This window comes from Lactuca sativa, chromosome 4, assembly GCF_002870075.4.
Source record: "Lactuca sativa cultivar Salinas chromosome 4, Lsat_Salinas_v11, whole genome shotgun sequence".
Lineage (NCBI taxonomy): Eukaryota > Viridiplantae > Streptophyta > Magnoliopsida > Asterales > Asteraceae > Lactuca > Lactuca sativa.
Window position 1 is genome coordinate 371,380,932 of NC_056626.2, and position 12,316 is coordinate 371,393,247.

Consider the following 12,316-nt stretch of genomic DNA (forward strand, 5'->3'; position numbering starts at 1 on the left):
AGATTGATTTATTAACAAGAAGTATCCCAAAATATTGATGTTTTTCGTGCCAAAATAATCGTATGTTTGTAGTATGAAAGGTGGACACATATACATACAGTATAAGCGGAGTGTTTGATTTATATATAAATAACAACACTTTTCATTTCCAAAAGATATGATGTTATCGTGATACATTTTGCATACGAAAGTTTCTTTATAATAATTATAAATCACATGCGATTCCGTTGATAAAAAGTGTATAATGAAACTTTATATAACATAAGATAATCATCGTGTGTTTTACTTGTATTCCCCCCCCCCCCCCCCCCCCCTTAAAAGCATATAAAAATATTTATAAAACATTTAAAAGTGTGGATTATAGGGGTATGAACTCACCTGAAAGTTTGAAGATAGCGAGATGGAAAAACCGGGCAGAGTTTCGTCTCGGGAAACGGATTTTTCTCGGGATTCTCGGGAATCTCGGGAGTAAAATCGACCCTCGGGACTTGAGCAAAAAGGCCAGAGCTTCGGGTTTGAGCGGGCATGGAAAACGAGGCAAGACGCAAGAGAAAAGAGAAGAATTGAGCAAATTTTTCGGAAAGCCTCGCATTCTATTTATAGGGGTGCTGAACCGCCTCGGTACGCTGGGCGTACGAGGGGCGCAGCACGTACGAGACGTCATCGCTTACGTATTTCGGATGGAGCGGGTCGGATGGGACGGCTGGTTGGACGGGTCGGATAGCTTCGCATAGGGGCGACGTGGACGATCCGAGGCCTTCGATCTGAGTACGCGCGGCGTACGAGGGTACGCAGGGCGTACTCCGGTCTATCCGATGACTCCCCTTCGGATAATACCGGGAGTTTTTATTTAAATTTATATTTATTTTAAATAAACTTCAAAAATTCATATCTCCTTCATACGAACTCCGTTTTCGACGTTCTTTATATCCACGCGAAGGTGAGACTAAGATCTACAACTTTCGTTTAGATTCTGTTGGCAAATTATGAAATAATTTTTATTATTTATTTATTAAAATGACGTGATTAAGGAATTTCTTTAAAAATTCATAACATCTTTATCTAACGTCGGTTTTTGCCAGACTTTTTACCGCTGAAATACCATTGACGAGACCTTCAATTCTCGTTTAGGTCATTCCGGCCAAAAGTTGCTCGATCTCCGATTCGAGTTTTTACGTAACTTCGTATTGCCGTTTTTCTGTTGGAAAAACTTAGAATGGTCATAACTTCTTCGTTATAACTCGGATTTTAGTGTTCTTTATATGCTTGGAAACCTTGATACGATTCTTTCTACTTTATTTAACCAAAATAAGATATTAGGAAAAATTAAATTTTGACCTAAATTTGACTTGCGTTCCATCATATCGTCTTGAAATATCGGGTTGTCACATCATCCCCCCGTTAGAGGGAATTTCGTCCCGAAATTAGAGTTTAAATAGAACCGGTAAAAATGCCACGGATAGAAGTTTTATTTGTTTCTCATGTTCTTAAGTGACCTCAGGCCCTTGCTTGGCATTCTAGCGAACCTGTCCCTATCGGGGCATGACTCTGCTTCTTTTGTTTGACTTTACTGTCATGCCAACTCTTCTTGGTCGAACGTATGTTGAATGTTTTTGTGGACTGTGAGGATAGTACATCTTGTATCCTACAAGTAGTGCCTCCAGATCTTCCATACAATTACCGCTGTCCCTGACTCAAGATTATGTGTTGTATAGTTAACTTCCTGCGTCTTAAGCTGTCTCGAGGTATAGGTAGTGACCTTTCCTGTTGTATAAGAACAAAACCAATTCATACTGATTATGAAGTCAGAACCTTGTGGTTGATTAGATGTCGTGAAGATCTAAAATAAAGTATGATTACTCATGAATTAAGGAAAAAGGATAGGTACTTTTGTTCTATCTGACTTTCTTGTCCCAATCGACAGAAAGGGCACGTGTTGGCTTCTAAGTTTATTCGCATGGTAGCATAATCACTCGTAAATCTTGGGCAGTCTCCGTCCTGAAGTTCATAGTAGAACCCATACCAGGCTCACCAATCGCAGTCTCGGGTATACGAGTCCTATATAAATAAGCTTGAAACTGTGGGTCTTTGGATTGAACTTGACGTATTGTACGAGTGGTACTTCGGGTGGTTTGCTAAGTTTCTCTTTGGAGAGGATGAGAAACATGAGGTGCTCTATGTACGAGTACTTTGTTGTTCTGGAATGAAGGTTTTGCTAGAAAGACGATTTCGGAGGAATAGATGTACGTATGAAGCTGCATCTTGTGAGAATAGAATTAAATCAAGTAGTATGATAATGTCGTAATCATAAAGAAACCTAAAGACATTAGATTTGAACAAAAGATGTCTACAGACAAAACACAATCGTGCAACCATCAACAGAGTTTCGGTACTTTAGACTTCTACAAGACTATTGCTGTGAATATGGTATGCTTCGAAAAGCAAGTATACGCAGCACGAGCATCCCTATACCGACGGGATCCCGCAAAAGATAAGACTCTAGTTGCACTAGTTTTGGATGGTTTATAAAAACATACATAATACTGACGATTGGAAGTGAACCTATACTATAGTAGGGTCCTTCGTTGTCTCTTTCCATTATGAGGTCAAACTCCTCCGGATTCACCATCATTCTCCTCTGTTGGACAGTCCCTCTTGAAGTGTCCCATTACGCCACATAGATGGCATATTCGAGAGATTTCGACATTGGTGGTTGAAGTAATGTGTTGGATCCGACTGTTGCAGTAACGGACGGTGTGTCCCTTTTTATTGCAGTTTAAGCACTGCATTTTCCGACAAAATCCATGATGGTGATAGTTGCATTTGTTAAACTTTGGGAGATTGCCAGCATACTGTCTGGTCGGGTTAGGGATAACTGGGATACTAGAAGAGATGGTAGTAGGAGGTACAGAAGTCGTGGCTGCGAAGGTTGCCACATGTTGTTGTCTTTTGCTCGCCCCTTGGGGTGATTTGCCTTTAGCCTTAGCCCATAACTTTCGTTTGTTATTCTTGGGCTTGGGATTCGGGGTGTCGTGGTAGTTTGTTTCTCGTTGAGGTACTTGACTGTTACTTGGATTGGAATTAGTGTTAACGATCCCGCTAACATTCGCGTTGTCAGTGTTAAGGTGGGTCAGAACAGCTGACACAGCAGCCGAGACTGCAGCTTGAAAGGTAGCTGCATCAATCTGAAGAGTTGGTGTTTGGTAGATGGGTTGACCGTTTTTCTTCGGCGACATGATTCTGTTACACGGAAAGAAAAATGAATTTGTGAGCGAGTATGGTTGAACCTAGACGTAGTTCGATCGTTCATGTAAATAATAGAAGTATGTTCTTGAAGGATTGACCTACATCCCTATGATGCAGTCCTAGAATGAGTGGAAGTAAGTTCATAGAATGGTCTCAAGATGCTTGTCGTTCAAGCTGAGGTATCGTTGGTTGGTGAATAACATGATCCAACCATTAAAAGAGACTTGGAAATGTTTCCGGAGTTAAATTACTATGGTCAAATGACTTGTCTAAAGCATGATTCAGATAGATTCCAATGAAAGCACGATAAGAGTACTTGAATAAAGAATGACACAGAAGTTAGCCGACTGTCAATACCTTTGATATTTACGATGTAAAAGTTTGGGAAAATGACCTTGTAAAAGGCCTTACATCATATCCATAGGAGATAGTTCTTGACATCATAAAGACCTAACCAAAAGTACTTACAGTGCAAGGTAGCGACATAGAAAGTATTACACAGAACATAGACAGGAACACGGTTCTTTAAAACAAGGAAGGAAGTAAGGTATCTCTTACTGGCGGCAGTCACCCTCACGGTGGACCCTTAGTTTGGTTAGTTGACGTTCCATATCAAACAGGTATCTTTCGTACACTCTCTGGCGTACTTGGAGCTTTATGACTTTGGCTCGGGTTTTCAGCTAGTGTTTGCAGCAGGTTCTCATGGTTTCTTTCTAATCTCTTGTGAGCATCTTCCAGATGAATGGTGCGGAGGGTATGTATTCTTGCATCGGCAAAAACTTCGGCAATCTGATGTAGGGTTGTCCTGCCTTCAATCTCATTTTGGGCCACTCAGCGGACCAAGATTGGCAAGATTCTACATGCTGAGCCCCCATTGCTCAGGTCGTAAAAGTTTCGGTCGCCAATAAATGGCATGGGCTGATCTTGTTCTTGGATCCATGTTTCCAAGCATTTCACCGACACAGGCGTCGGGTCATGAAAAGCCAGACGAGGGTTAGGAATTGGAAAGGGAGTTGCTCGGGGTAGGTTCTCAACCTCTGGTTCGGAATTAGCATCGGCTGAAAGGTTTTCATCATGGTGATCATCCAAAAGGATAGGATGATCATTCTATGGTTCATCTCCAAACCAACCAGCTATGACTTCGTTCAGAAGATATTGGTTGCCGTGGGGATGGAGTCCAGCTATGTTTTCTATGCGAGAATTTAAGGGTAAGAGAATAATTATTAGACGAACTATCTAGATAATTATTTTAGAAAACCTTCATTAGTTACATCGCTATTTGTGAAGTGCATACCATCTATGTGTAATTTAACAGGATAGACCTTCGAATAAGTGACCTTAACTCCGTATTCACACAGAATAGGGGTGAAGTAAAATTTTCACATATTCTAAGTCTATAACATCCTAATTACATATAGCCTTAGTGTATCCACTTAGCAACTATCAACTTAGTGATGAAGATCCCGTTTTAGTTCTCAAGTATAAAGTACTTATAGTAACATCAAATACTCCTATAGTATTTTAATTTTAATGTTATGTTCTATTGTTCTCATTGTGGTAGGGTTGGTAAGATTTTAGCATTGTTGCAACCACCCAATTAAAACTTAGGCACATGCTAGTCAACCCTCGGATAATATAGGTGATCAGGCTATATCTTCCCAGTTTTGACCATATGTCTCTAAGCCCACTTGTGTTGCCCAACAATCATAATTCTTTTGTACTGTCCTAGTGACACTGATTTTAGTATGAATGCAGGCACGTATACTTACTTAAATATTTTATTATTTAAAGTATAAACTCTAAATCAGAATATTTTTAATCCCATTGTATTTATAGTTAGTATATCTTTTATGGGTTGATATACTCAATTCACTATAAACAATGCTCTAATACCAATCTGTCACACCCCAAAACCGAGAATGGCAGAAACGTTCTGGGGCGCAGGACGTCATGTATGCATCATAACAAATGTAAAGTAGTAAACAAGCAACAACATCATCCATTGCATTAATAGTATAATTTTAGTTACAAGTGTTTTCTTTCATAGTACAAGACATGATGATAACTTATCAAAATAAAAGACGAGTCTTGACTGCTCCGTCTTCTCTAAACCTTGTATCGGCACCTGTCTATTTGTAACCTGAGAATACAAGTTATTTTGAAAGAGTAGATCAGCATTTAAGCTGGTGAGTTCATAAGTATTTAATGTCATTGCTTTGATTAGTTGATATGAAAGACTGGTGAATGAACGATGAAACATTTAGTATAAGTATGAAAAGCTCTAGAAAATCCCATATTTCCTACTAGTATAAAAGTAGTCTTCTACCAAGACTCAAATGTTTTGAAAGTAGTCTTTTACCTAGACCTGACTGTTTTGAAAGTACGCATCTCTTGAAAATGTGACGGTTTTTCCTTGATTAACTCTTATTAGTAGTCCCTTCAGTATACCTGAAATGGTATCAACCTAAAACATCCGTAGATTGTTCATTTACCTCTGTTGCTAACAGCCGGGTTTAGGAATAGTTGGTCCCTTATGTATACCCGCGATGGTATCAACCTAAAACATCCGTAGATTGTTCATTTACCTCTGTAGCTAACAGGGGTTGTCGGAATGGTTAATCCCTCAAAGTATCATGTGGTACTAGGAGATAAAGTCCCAATCTATCTCGTCGATGATGTGATTGAATCACAAGGTAAAGATAGAAAGGCGAACGATATAACCGTATCTAGACGTATAACGTGTAATAGTAATTTTCCATATAATGTCTATGTAAAAGTATTCATGTATAAGTATTCATGTAAGAGTATTCTTTCATATAACATGTAGTAGTAATTTGCCATATAATGTCTATGTAAAAGTATTCATGTATAAGTATTCATGTAAGAGTATTCCTTCATATAACATGTAGTAGTAATTTGCCATATAATATCTATGTAAAAGTATTCATGTATAAGTGTTCATGTAAGAGTATTCCTTCATATAACATATAGTCTAGACTCATGAATGAACTGACTCCGGTGTAATTTCTTGTAGTAGGGAAAATGTTTTGTTTACTCTAAACTATTCCTATAATAGTTTACTAGAATGTAATTGATGAGTGTCCAAATAGGTTTATACACCATTACTACCCAAGAGTATCGGAACTAAATTAACTGATGGAACATTTATGACCATATATGTATACATGATATATAACTAATATTTAAACGACTTTTGGACGAATACCCAATATCCCACCAAACCACATCTCAAGGCGCGAAAAGGAAATAGGGTGGATAGCCTTCCTAAGTCTTTTAAACATTTCTTATATAACTATACATATAGAGGCATGCAATTTATAATATAAAAGCATAAAGAAGTTTTGTAAAACCGTTGAAAAGTCTAATAAAGAATATGTGACTTGATGTCAGTTTATAAAATGATTGAAAGTATTTTGTTTGATAAGACAGTTTAAGTACACAGAAAACCAGTGTTTGAAAAACACCTTTGTAACCGAGTTTGAAAGGAAGCTTACAGTATGTAAGACAGTTTGATAACAAGCTTTAATCATGTAAAAACGTTTAAGAAAGTCATTTGAAGTAATATGTTTAGTAAAACTGTTAAACTTGTAGTAAATCCATTTGTATACTAGTTATAAATCACATAAGATTGATTTATTAACAAGAAGTATCCCAAAATATTGATGTTTTTCGTGCCAAAATAATTGTATGTTTGTAGAATGAAAGGTGGACACATATACATACAGTATAAGCGAAGTGTTGGATTTATATATAAATAACAACACTTTTCATTTCCAAAAGATATGATGTTATCGTGATACATTTTGCATACGAAAGTTTCTTTATAATAATTATAAATCACATGCGATTCTGTTGATAAAAAGTGTATAATGAAACTTTATATAACATAAGATAATCATCGTGTGTTTTACTTGTATTCCCCCCCCCCCCCCCCTTAAAAGCATATAAAAATATTTATAAAACATTTAAAAGTGTGGATTATAGGGGTATGAACTCACCTGAAAGTTTGAAGATAGCGAGATGGAAAAACCGGGCAGAGTTTCGTCTCGGGAAACGGATTTTTCTCGGGATTCTCGGGAATCTCGGGAGTAAAATCGACCCTCGGGAGTTGAGCAAAAAGGCCAGAGCTTCGGGTTTGAACGGGCACGGAAAACGAGGCAAGACGCAAGAGAAAAGAGAAGAATTGAGCAAATTTTTCGGAAAGCCTCGCATTCTATTTATAGGGGTGCTGAACTGCCTCGGTACGTTGGGCGTACGAGGGTACGCAGCGCGTACGAGACGTCATCGCTTACGTATTTCGGATGGAGCGGGTCGGATGGGACGGCGGGTCGGATGGGTCGGATAGCTTCACATAGGGGCGACGTGGACGATCCGAGGCCTTCGATCTCAGTACGCGGGGCGTACGAGGGTACGCAGGGCGTACTCCGGTCCTATTCGATGACTCCCCTTCGGATAATACCGGGAGTTTTTATTTAAATTTATATTTATTTTAAATAAACTTCAAAAATTCATATCTCCTTCATACGAACTCCGTTTTCGACGTTCTTTATATCCACGCGAAGGTGAGACTAAGATCTACAACTTTCGTTTAGATTCCATTGGCAAATTATGAAATAATTTTTATTATATATTTATTAAAATGACGTGATTAAGGAATTTCTTTAAAAATTCATAACATCTTTATCTGACGTCGGTTTTTGCCAGACTTTTTACCGCTGAAATACCATTGACGAGACCTTCAATTCTCGTTTAGGTCATTCCGGCCAAAAGTCGCTCGATCTCCGATTCGAGTTTTTACGTAACTTCGTATTGCCGTTTTTCTGTTGGAAAAACTTAGAATGGTCATAACTTCTTCGTTATAACTCGGATTTTAGTGTTCTTTATATGCTTGGAAACCTTGATACGATTCTTTCTACTTTATTTAACCCAAATAAGATATTAGGAAAAATTAAATTTTGACCTAAATTTGACTTGCGTTCCATCATATCGTCTTGAAATATCGGGTTGTCACAAACAAGGAGACTGGATGTGTTGAATTCACAATGGTCACAGATACAAGAATTAGGGTCTCAAAGCGGCTGTTTTGCAAGATTTTGGGAATTTCGAATTCTGGCCCGTATGATGAACTTACTTCTTCACAAGTGGTGTATATGCTCAATGAGATGGGTCACCAACCTCCATTGACACGTATCAGTGATTTCAAGATGTCGGGGTTACCAACAATTTGGAACTTTTTGTTTGGCATCTTTCTTAGATGACTTACTGGAAGAACTGTGGGGTTGGATAAAGGAAGGATGGAGGTCTATGCAATGGTAGCTGGGCTATACTACGATTTACAAGTTGATTACTCAGAGCAGTTATGGACAGAGTTCATAACAAGTATTTCGAAGACCAGTGCTAAGCAGGGGATTTCGTGTGCACGATATTGGAATCTGATAGTCCAATATGTCTACCAGAAGGAGAAAATCAAAGTTCCTGATTACGAAGAGAAAGCCGTTTTCCACATGTATGGTAGTCCGAAGGAGGTACATGATGATCTGGCTATCTTTACCACAGTTGCTCGCATTCCGGATGCAATGCTCAAGAAGGTGGATCCCACGAATAATGTTTTGGTGTCATACTTACAATCTATTGACACAACCGTTGTTACTGGGATATTACAACAAGAAGAGAAGAAGAAGTCGAAGAAATCCAAGAAGACAGAGGGTGAGTCTTCGGAAAAAGGGGTGAAAGCAGAACAAAAGAATCAGGAGCTAATTGTTACATCTCGAACTGTCGAAGAGGTGTCTCCTGTTTTAACCTCAGTGGCTGATACACCTGTTATTGAAGCCTCTCCATCAAAAGAAACGATTCCTTCGAAGACGGGGGTTTTTCGAAGAATAAAAATTAAAAGAAAATCTCAGTTGGTGAAGAAAACACAGGTTACTCATCAAGGGGTTACCGTTCGTGAAATTCCAGCTCCGGTGTCTCCATCTTCTAAAAAGCGAAGGGCTGAAGATATGGCGAAATTTTTGAAGAAAACCCAACGAATCGAAGAAGTGGATCAAGTTCCTGAGACTCCCGAAGATGAAATTCCAAAAGAAGTAGAAATTCTTCAGTCTACTGAAATATTGAAGCCTGCTGATATAAAGATCCTTGAACCAACGTCTTTACCTCAGGTTACTTAAACAACTGATTCTCCGACATTCTAATCTATTATGGATCAACCTTTCACTAGAATCTTCTCAACACAATCAACCGATCCACCAAATCCATCATCACCTGTTGCTGAAACCATGGCTATAGATGAGGAAACTGATAACGAAGGGTTTGGAGGAACATTCGAAGCTCTTTCCTTTGATAAAGCTGAAGAAGATTTTCCTGACCATATGTTGATGACGATGAAGCAGTTCAAGATATTGAATTCAAAATTGAATTCTATCTTACAATCTTAAGCGGATGCGGGAAGTGCTGGAATCAATATTGTTGGGATTAAAACCATAATTGTTATTTGATGAACAAGATGCGGAAAATAAGAACAAACACAAATATGAAGATTATGTCGAATGATCACTAGATTTATTCAAACATGAGGAATGAATTAAACTTTAAGCATAGACTAAAGAATCTAACACTACATAAGAAACCTCACGTGGCGGCTACATTTTGCCTCACTCTTAACCCTAATAATGAATAATACATGACTATTTATAGGGAAAAGACAAGTCTTGGGCTTTTAACCTACACTTCATCAAAGGGGCCCATTGCCATCATCCATGGAGTGCTTTGAAACCCTACAATCTCCCCCTCAAAGTATGGAATGGATGACAATGCTTTAACTTCCAAAACAAGCATCTAGCAAATAAAAAGATCTGCAACGAGGAATATATGAAGCAATCCACGAATCTTGATTCTTCAATAGTCTTCAAACACGGGCTCTAGGATATATAAATCAAGCATTGAAGTAATGTCTTTAAACTTCATTTTCGAATGTAATCCCAACAAAATCTTCATGAAAACTAAGCCCGCCATAAAAACCCATTTCAGAACAAAGAAACCGAATCACTTCTTGTCTTTGAAGAGCTCCCCCTCCAAGTCACAATGATCTTCAAATAAGCTAATGATATAAGTCATCAAAAAATATCATGTAACAACCCAAACTTTAAGATTCGTAACACCACTTGATCGAGAAAATACTAGAAGTCGAAGATATAACAAGTCCTTAGTAGAGCTCGATAAAGAACTTCCGTTGTAAAGGATACTTCTCTGTAAAAGCCTTAGCAGAGCTCGATGAAGAACTTCCGCTGTAAAAGCTACCTTCATAATTCTACCACAAGCTTTATCAAAAATCTTCAACTTTGAAAAGTCACAAATCCAATTTCGAATGGCCATACCAAATTCTCCCCCGATTTATAATCAAAAACATGATTATAAAACCTTCAAATGGTCATGAGAATGATCTTGAATGGATAAAAATTTACTAAGCTCCCCCGTGACAAAATGATATACACAATGAAGTATAGAATCCGAAAAACTCGTGAAAAATTTGACGTTATCACGAAAAACGACTTTCCGAATCGCCATGACTTGATGAAATCTTTATTTTTATGTTCACGAAAAAAAATATGTGCGTTAAAGAATTCAAAACTGTTCACCGGCCCCCAAAGATGTAAAATTTTCTGAATAAGAGGCCGAAACTGTCACTTGCTGAAAGACAGGGGCTGGAATGGTAATTCAGCATCAATATACCCCTTTATTTGTAACAATTTCTGGGATTGGTCCAAAAATATCAAACTGTGAAAACAACAGGGACCAAAAGTGCCAATTCGCTGGAGTTATAGGGACCAAATATGAAACATCAAAGCATCTTCTTCCCCATTTAGACGCCTGATAAAAGGGATGCATCGACTGGAACAAATGCGAGACCCCAAAATTGATACCTGCGAATCATACTTTCGTTCCAAGTACTAGGATCGTTTGAGAGATGTGAGATGCGAATCGACCATTCATTCCAAGTACAAGCAACCGAAACCAAGTTCGGTCCAGGCTTATTGAACTGAAACCATGTTCGATCCGAGCACAGGTTCGCTTTCGGTCCTTCCCTCTTTCGTTCCAAGCATAATCAGGCGAACCCAAGTTAGATCGAGGTTCGTTCCAATTCCATTGATTATACCCAAAAATCAATTCCAAATCCCTTCGCTCCTAATCAGTCGACCACAGTTCCAATGCGAATCAATATCAACCACGAACCTAAATATTCCAAACTCTAAAAATTCATGGGAGAAAACGAGAGCGAGCCTAGATTCCAATCGTTCGCGTGACCCTGAAAGCGAGCATTATAAGCACCGAATATATCAACAAAAAACAGTCGAGTCAGAAACCGATCTTAATTTTGACTTTCGTTAGGAAATAATTGCAACCCAGAATCCCAGTCCCGATTCCTAGACCATTCGTAGGTAAGTTCATTCATATTGATTTTGACTTCCAATTGAAGAAGATAATCACAATACCACAGTCAAAGAACGTTCGTAGGAGAAGAACGAGTGGTTAGCAGCAAAACCTTCCAACCCAAATTAACCTTTTGAATTGCCGATGCGAATCAGAGTTTCCTTGTGTGCGAGCAATACAAGCTCCAAATCCGACTCCAGCCACTGATTTGCTGTGAATCACGATCAACAAACATTCGCAGGTTGAAGATTTGCGGGTAAGTCTGATTCCTTCATAGTTAACCCCGATTTATAGTCAATTTTGACTTTTTGGGTTTGACCATTCAAATCGAGATACAGTGCAGTTCCTTCGTTCACCATCAGTTCCTCATAGGACTTCAAGATTTGCATTCGACAAACATAAAATCGATTCTCCAAAGATCGATTTCACTCAAGGATCATCAGCAATTTCCAAGATCGACATGAATCAAATTAATAATCATGAAATCAAATTTACGATAAGAGCAGGAACGAGAAAATTGATGAAAAACAAGATCTTGGATTAAGACAAACAAAAATCGATTCTTGATAATTGATGTTCACACGTTGAAACCATTAACCTCAGACGATTAACAAAAAAAATC